Source organism: Nycticebus coucang, chromosome 9 (genome assembly GCF_027406575.1).
Source record: "Nycticebus coucang isolate mNycCou1 chromosome 9, mNycCou1.pri, whole genome shotgun sequence".
NCBI lineage: Eukaryota > Metazoa > Chordata > Mammalia > Primates > Lorisidae > Nycticebus > Nycticebus coucang.
Window position 1 is genome coordinate 38,345,556 of NC_069788.1, and position 6,000 is coordinate 38,351,555.

General features: G+C 37.0%; 1 pseudogene; it reads left to right on the plus strand.

Moving 5' to 3' along the window:
- Window positions 1–2,906: 2,906 nt before the first annotated feature.
- Window positions 2,907–3,705, plus strand: LOC128594663 (centromere protein Q-like; annotated as a pseudogene).
- The last annotated feature ends 2,295 nt before the right edge of the window (window positions 3,706–6,000 follow it).

Consider the following 6,000-nt stretch of genomic DNA (forward strand, 5'->3'; position numbering starts at 1 on the left):
TCCTGCCTCAGCCTCCTCAGTAGCTGGCCCCGCAGGCATGCAACACCATGCCTGACTAATTTTTTCTATTCTTGATGGAGATGGGGTCTTGCCCTTGCTCAGGCTGGTCTCAAACTCCTGACCTCAAGCAATCCTCCTGCCTTCACCTCCCACGTGCTAGGATTACAGGCATGAGCTATGACCTGTCTTAATTTATTTCTTCATATGAAATTTGTTCAATCTGTTAACTTCTTAAATGTGGTAATTTTCTTGTATTCTCTTATTTTATCTCCCACCCTTTTTGGAGGATTAGTGAATCATGATAGATTTCACTGCCTAAGGAAACAGAAGTTAATAAAGGTGATATGTTTGCCAGGAACAATTCAAATGTATAGATACATTTACTGTATCATAAAGAGAACCATTTATACCAGTGAATTTATTTATTTTATTTTATTTTGGGGGGGACAGAGTCTCAAGCTGTCATCCTGGGTAGAGTGCCGTGGCGTCACAGATCACAGCAACCTCAAACTCTTGGGCTTAAGCGATTCTCTCGCCTCAGCCTCCCAAGTAGCTGGGACTACAGGCGCCCCCCACAACGCCCGGCTATTTTTTGGTTGTAGTTGTCATTGTTGTTTGGCGCCCTGGGGTGGATTCGAACCTGCCAACTCCGGTGTATGTGGCTGGCCCCCTAGCCACTGAGTTACAGGCACCCAGTCAATATCAGTGAATTTATTTAACAAATGAAAAGAGAGGATGTTCAACTATTTAGAATAAAGTTAAAGTCTACCCTCTTTTTATACTCTAAAATAAATTTTAAAGGGATGTAATTTTTTAAATTTCAAAATATTATGGGAGTACAAATGTTTTAGCTATAGGGATTGCCTTTGTACTGCTTGAGTCAAAGTTATTAACTGTGTCCACCACCCAGATAGTGTACATTGTACCCACTCAGTATGATTTCCCCCGTCCTCTCCTCCCCCTCCCACCTGCTTGATTTCCACTGGGTTTTACTTCCATCTGTGCATGTGAGTGCTGATTGGTTACTTCCAGTTTAATAGTGAGTATATGTGGGCTTGTGCATTCTTGTTGATACTTCACTCAGGAGAATGGTCTCCAGTTTCATTCAGATTGTTGCAAAGGTATTAATTCGTTTTTTATGGCTGAGTACTGCTCCATGGTATACATACACCACATTTTATTAATCCACTTATGAATTGATGGGCACTTGGGTTGATTACACAATTTTGTTATTATTAATTGTATTGCAGTAAACATTCTAGTGCAAGTGTCTTTTTGATAAAAATGACTTTTTTTTCCTTTGGGTAAATACCCAGTAGTGGGACTGTCAGATAGCATGGTAGATCTGTGTTTAGTTCTTTGAGGAATCTCCGTTCTGTTTTCCACGGAAGGTATACTAGTTTGCAGTCCCATCAACAGTGTGTAAGTGTTACTTTCTTTTCACATCCACATCAGCATCTACCGTTTTGGGACTTTTTGATAAAAGCTGTTCTCACTGGGACTAGGTGATATCTCATTGTGGTTTTGATTTGCATTTCTCTAATGATTAGTAACATGGAGCATTTTTTTCATATGTTTATTGGCCATTAATCTCCTTTTGAAAATCTTCTGTCCATATGTTTTGTTCACTTTTTAATGGAGTTGTTTGATATTTTTTTCTTGTGGATTTGCTTGAGTTCTTTGTGGATACTTGTTTTTAGGCCTTTATCAGATCTAGAGCATGCAGACATTCTCTCCCATTCTGTAGGATGTCTACTTGATCTATTGATTGTTTCCTTGGCTGTGCAGAAGCTTTTTAATTTAATGAAACCCCATTTATTTGTTTTTGTCGCTGCTATGATTGCCCTTGGGGTCCTCTACATAAATGTTTTGTCTAGGCTAATATCTATAAGAGTTTTTCTAATATTTTCTGATAGAATTCTTATAGTTTCATATATTAAAGTCTGTAACCATCTTGAATTAATTTTACTAAGTAGTGAGAGATATGGATTCTGTTTCAGTCTTCCACGTGCAGCTATCCAATTTTCTTGGCAACATTTATTAAAATGGGATTCTTTTCTCCAGTGTATATTCCTGCCTACTTTGTCAAAGATCAGATGGAATATGTGAAGGATTTTATATCTGGGCTCTCTGTTCTGTTCCATTGGTCTATGTCTTTATTTTTGTATCAATATTTTGTTGTTTTGTTTTCTATAGTTTTGTACTGTAGCTTAAAGTCTTGTAGAATGATTCTCATTTTGTTTCTTTTGTTTAAGGTTGCTTTGGCTATTTAGACTCCTTTCTGATTCCAGATGAAGTGTAGAATTATTTTTTCTAGATTTGCAAACAATTATGTTGATATTTTGATGGGGATTGCATTGAATCTGTAAATCACTTTGGATAGTATGGACATTTTAACAATGTTGATGTTGCCAATCCATAAGCAAAATGGATTTCTATTTGCTTATATCGTCCACAATTTCCTTCCCCAGTGATTTGTAGATCTCTTTGTAGAGATCTTTCACCTCCTTGGTTAAATATATTCCTAGATATTTTGTTTTCTTTATAGCTATTTTGAAAGGTATTGAGTCTTTGATTGACTGTTATTGGTGTATAGGAATGCTACTGATTTGTGCACACTGATTTTATAACTTGAGACTTTGTTGAATATATTTATCAAATCCAGGAGTCTCTTGGGAGAATTTTTGGGGTTTTCTAGTTTTAAGATCATATCATCAGGAAAGAGTGATAATTGGACCTCCTCTTTCTCCATTTCCTTCTCTTAATTTCCATCTCTTACCTGATTGCTCTGGATAGAACTTCCAGCACTATGTTGAATAGAAGTGGCGATCTCCTCAGCGTTCGATTGGGCGCAAATTATCCTGAGCGTGGCTTCCAGAAGGGTTCCTGAGAAGTTAGTGATCAAGATGCCTGGTAAACCACAAGTTTCCAAGAAAATGTCTCAAGAGTTAAAAAGAAATTCAAAAAGAAAAACTGATGATGATGAAGAGTTGTCAGAGAAAAAGGTTAGAAACACAGGAAAAAGAAATAAAAATCATTCAAACCATCTGTCTTCTGAAGGACAAAGCATACTAATATAAAACAGATAAAGATAGCACCCAACGAAAGGAAAACCTGGCAACCACTTTCAAAGAGTAGCAGAGAGCATTTCCAAACAATAAGGGAATCCGTAATAATAACAATTTTGAGTAATAGTAGTTGAGAAAAGGAAGAAATACAATATCATCTCAACTTATTGAAAAAAAGATTGCTCCAACTTTGTGAAACCCTGCAAGTCCCTCCTGAAAAGCTGAAGGGTTGAACTCATGTGTCAAGTCTACTGGATGTGGAAAGGGCACGGGAGCAAGCTAATAAAGAAGGTCTGGCATTATTGCAGGAAGAAATAGAAAGAATGGTAGAGACGGCAGAATTGATGACTGAGGATATTCAGAGTCTAAAGAACAAAATTGAAATTCCAGAGAGTGAGGTAGAAGACGAAGAGAAGACACTAAAACATGTGCTTCAAATGGATAGGAGGAGTGTGCTCTCTCTTCCAGAACTTTCTCAGAAAAGTCTCAAAACACCCACACTTCAGAAAGAAATTTTGACACTAATTCCAAACCAGAATGCTCTTCTAAAGGACTTAGATGTTCTTCATAATTCCTCTCAGGTTAAGAACATGTTATACTCCTTGAAGAAGCCTATAAGAAACTGGATGCCACCTGAAGAGTTTTATTAATGTTTATGATTTATAAATCTATTAACCTGTGATGATATTGCAGAGGCTGAGGCTTCTGCAGGATTTATTATGCCCTGATAGGCACTTTAAATTAGCCTCTGTAGGTCCATTATTAGTATCCAATGTAGTTCTGAAAACTCTTTTATTTATTTATTTATTTATTTTTATTAAATCATAGCTGTGTACATTAACGCGATCATGGGGCACCATACACTGCTTTTATAGACCGTTTGACATTTTCATCACACTGGTTAACATAGCCTTCCTGGCATTTTCTTAGTTATTGTGTTAAGACATTTATATTCTACATTTACTAAGTTTCACATGTACCCTTGTAAGATGCACCGCAGGTGTAATCCCACCAATCACCCTCCCTCTGCCCATCCTCCTCCCTCTCTCCCCTCCCTCTCCCAGTTCCCCATATTGTTAGGTTATAACTGGGTTATAGCTTTCATGTGAAAGCCCAAAATTAGTTTCATAGTAGGGCTGAGTACATTGGGTACTTTTTCTTCCATTCTTGAGATACTTTACTAAGAATAATATGTTCCAGCTCCATCCATGTAAACATGAAAAAGGTAAAGTCTCCATCTTTCTTTCAGGCTGCATAATATTCCATGGTGTACATATACCACAATTTATTAATCCATTTGTGGGTCGATGGGCACTTGGACTTTTTCCATGACTTAGCAATTATGAATTGGGCGGCAATAAACATTCTGGTACAAATATCTTTGTTATGATGTGATTTTTGGTCTTCTGGGTATATACTTAGTAGAGGAATTATAGGATTGAATGGCAGATCTATTTTTAGACCTCTAAGTGTTCTCCAAACATCTTTCCAAAAGGAATGTATTAATTTGCATTCCCACCAGCAGTGTAGAAGTGTTCCCTTTTCTCCACATCCACGCCAACATCTCTGGTCTTGGGATTTTGTGATATGGGCTAATGTTACTGGAGTTAGATGATATCTCAAAGTAGTTTTGATTTACTTTCTCTGATGATTAAAGATGATTAGCATTTTTTCATATGTCTGTAGGCCGTGTGCCTATCTTCTTCAGAGAAGTTTCTCTTCAAGTCCCTTGCCCAGCCTGCGATGGGATCACTTGTTCTTTTCTTGTTTATGTTTGAGTTCTCTGTGGATTCTGGTTATTAAACCTTTGTCAGAGACATAACCTGCAAGTATCTTCTCCCATTCTGAGGGCTGTTTGCTTGCTTTACTTACTGTGTTCTTGGCTGTGCAGAAACTTTTTAGTTTGATTAGGTCCCAGTAGTGTATTTTTGAAGCTGCTTCAATTGCCTGGGGGTGGGAGTGGGGGTCCTCCTCATAAAATACTTGCCCAGACTGATTTCTTCAAGGGTTTTCTCTGCACTCTCCTCTAGTATTTTTATAGTTTCATGTGTTAAGTTTAAATCTTTAATCCAGTGAGAGTCTATCTTAGTTAATGGTGAAAGGTGTGGGTTCAGTTTCAGTCTTCTACAGGTTGCCAGCCAGTTCACCCAGAAATAGGGAATCTTTTCCCCACTGAATGTTTTTAATTGGCTTGTCAAAGATCAAATAATGGAGAGTAGCTGGATCCATCTCTTGTTTCTCTATTTTGTTCCAGATATCTCCTTCTCTGTTTTTGTGCCAGTACCATGCTGTTTTTATCACTATCAATTTATAATATAGTCTGAGGTCTGGTAGTGTAATTCCTCCTGCTTTGTTTTTATTTCTGAGTAATGTCTTGGCTATTCAAGGTTTTTTCTGATTCCATATAAAATGAAGTATTATTTTTTTCAATATCTTTAAAGTATGACATGGAGCTTTAATAGGGATTGCATTAAAATTGTATATTGCTTTGGGTTGTATGGACATTTTAACAATGTTGATTCTTCCCAGCCATGAGCACGGTATGTTTTTCCATTTGTTAACATTTTCAGTTATTTCTTTTCTTAGAGTTTCATAGTTCTCTTTATAGAGATCTTTCACATCCTTTGTTAGATAAACTACTACTGTGAATGGAATAGAGTCCTTAACTGTTTTTTCAGCTTGACTATTGTTGGTATATATAAAGGCTACCGATTTATGAATGTTGATTTTGTAACCTGAGACGCTGCTGTATTCCTTGATCACTTCTAAGAGTTTTGTAGTAGAATTCCTGGTGTTTTCCAGATATACAATCATATCATCTGCAAAGAGCGAAAGTTTAATCTCTTGTGACCATAGATGGATACCCTTGATTGCCTTTTCTTCCATAATTATGGTGGCTAAAACTTCCATTACCATGTTAAAGAGCAGTGGA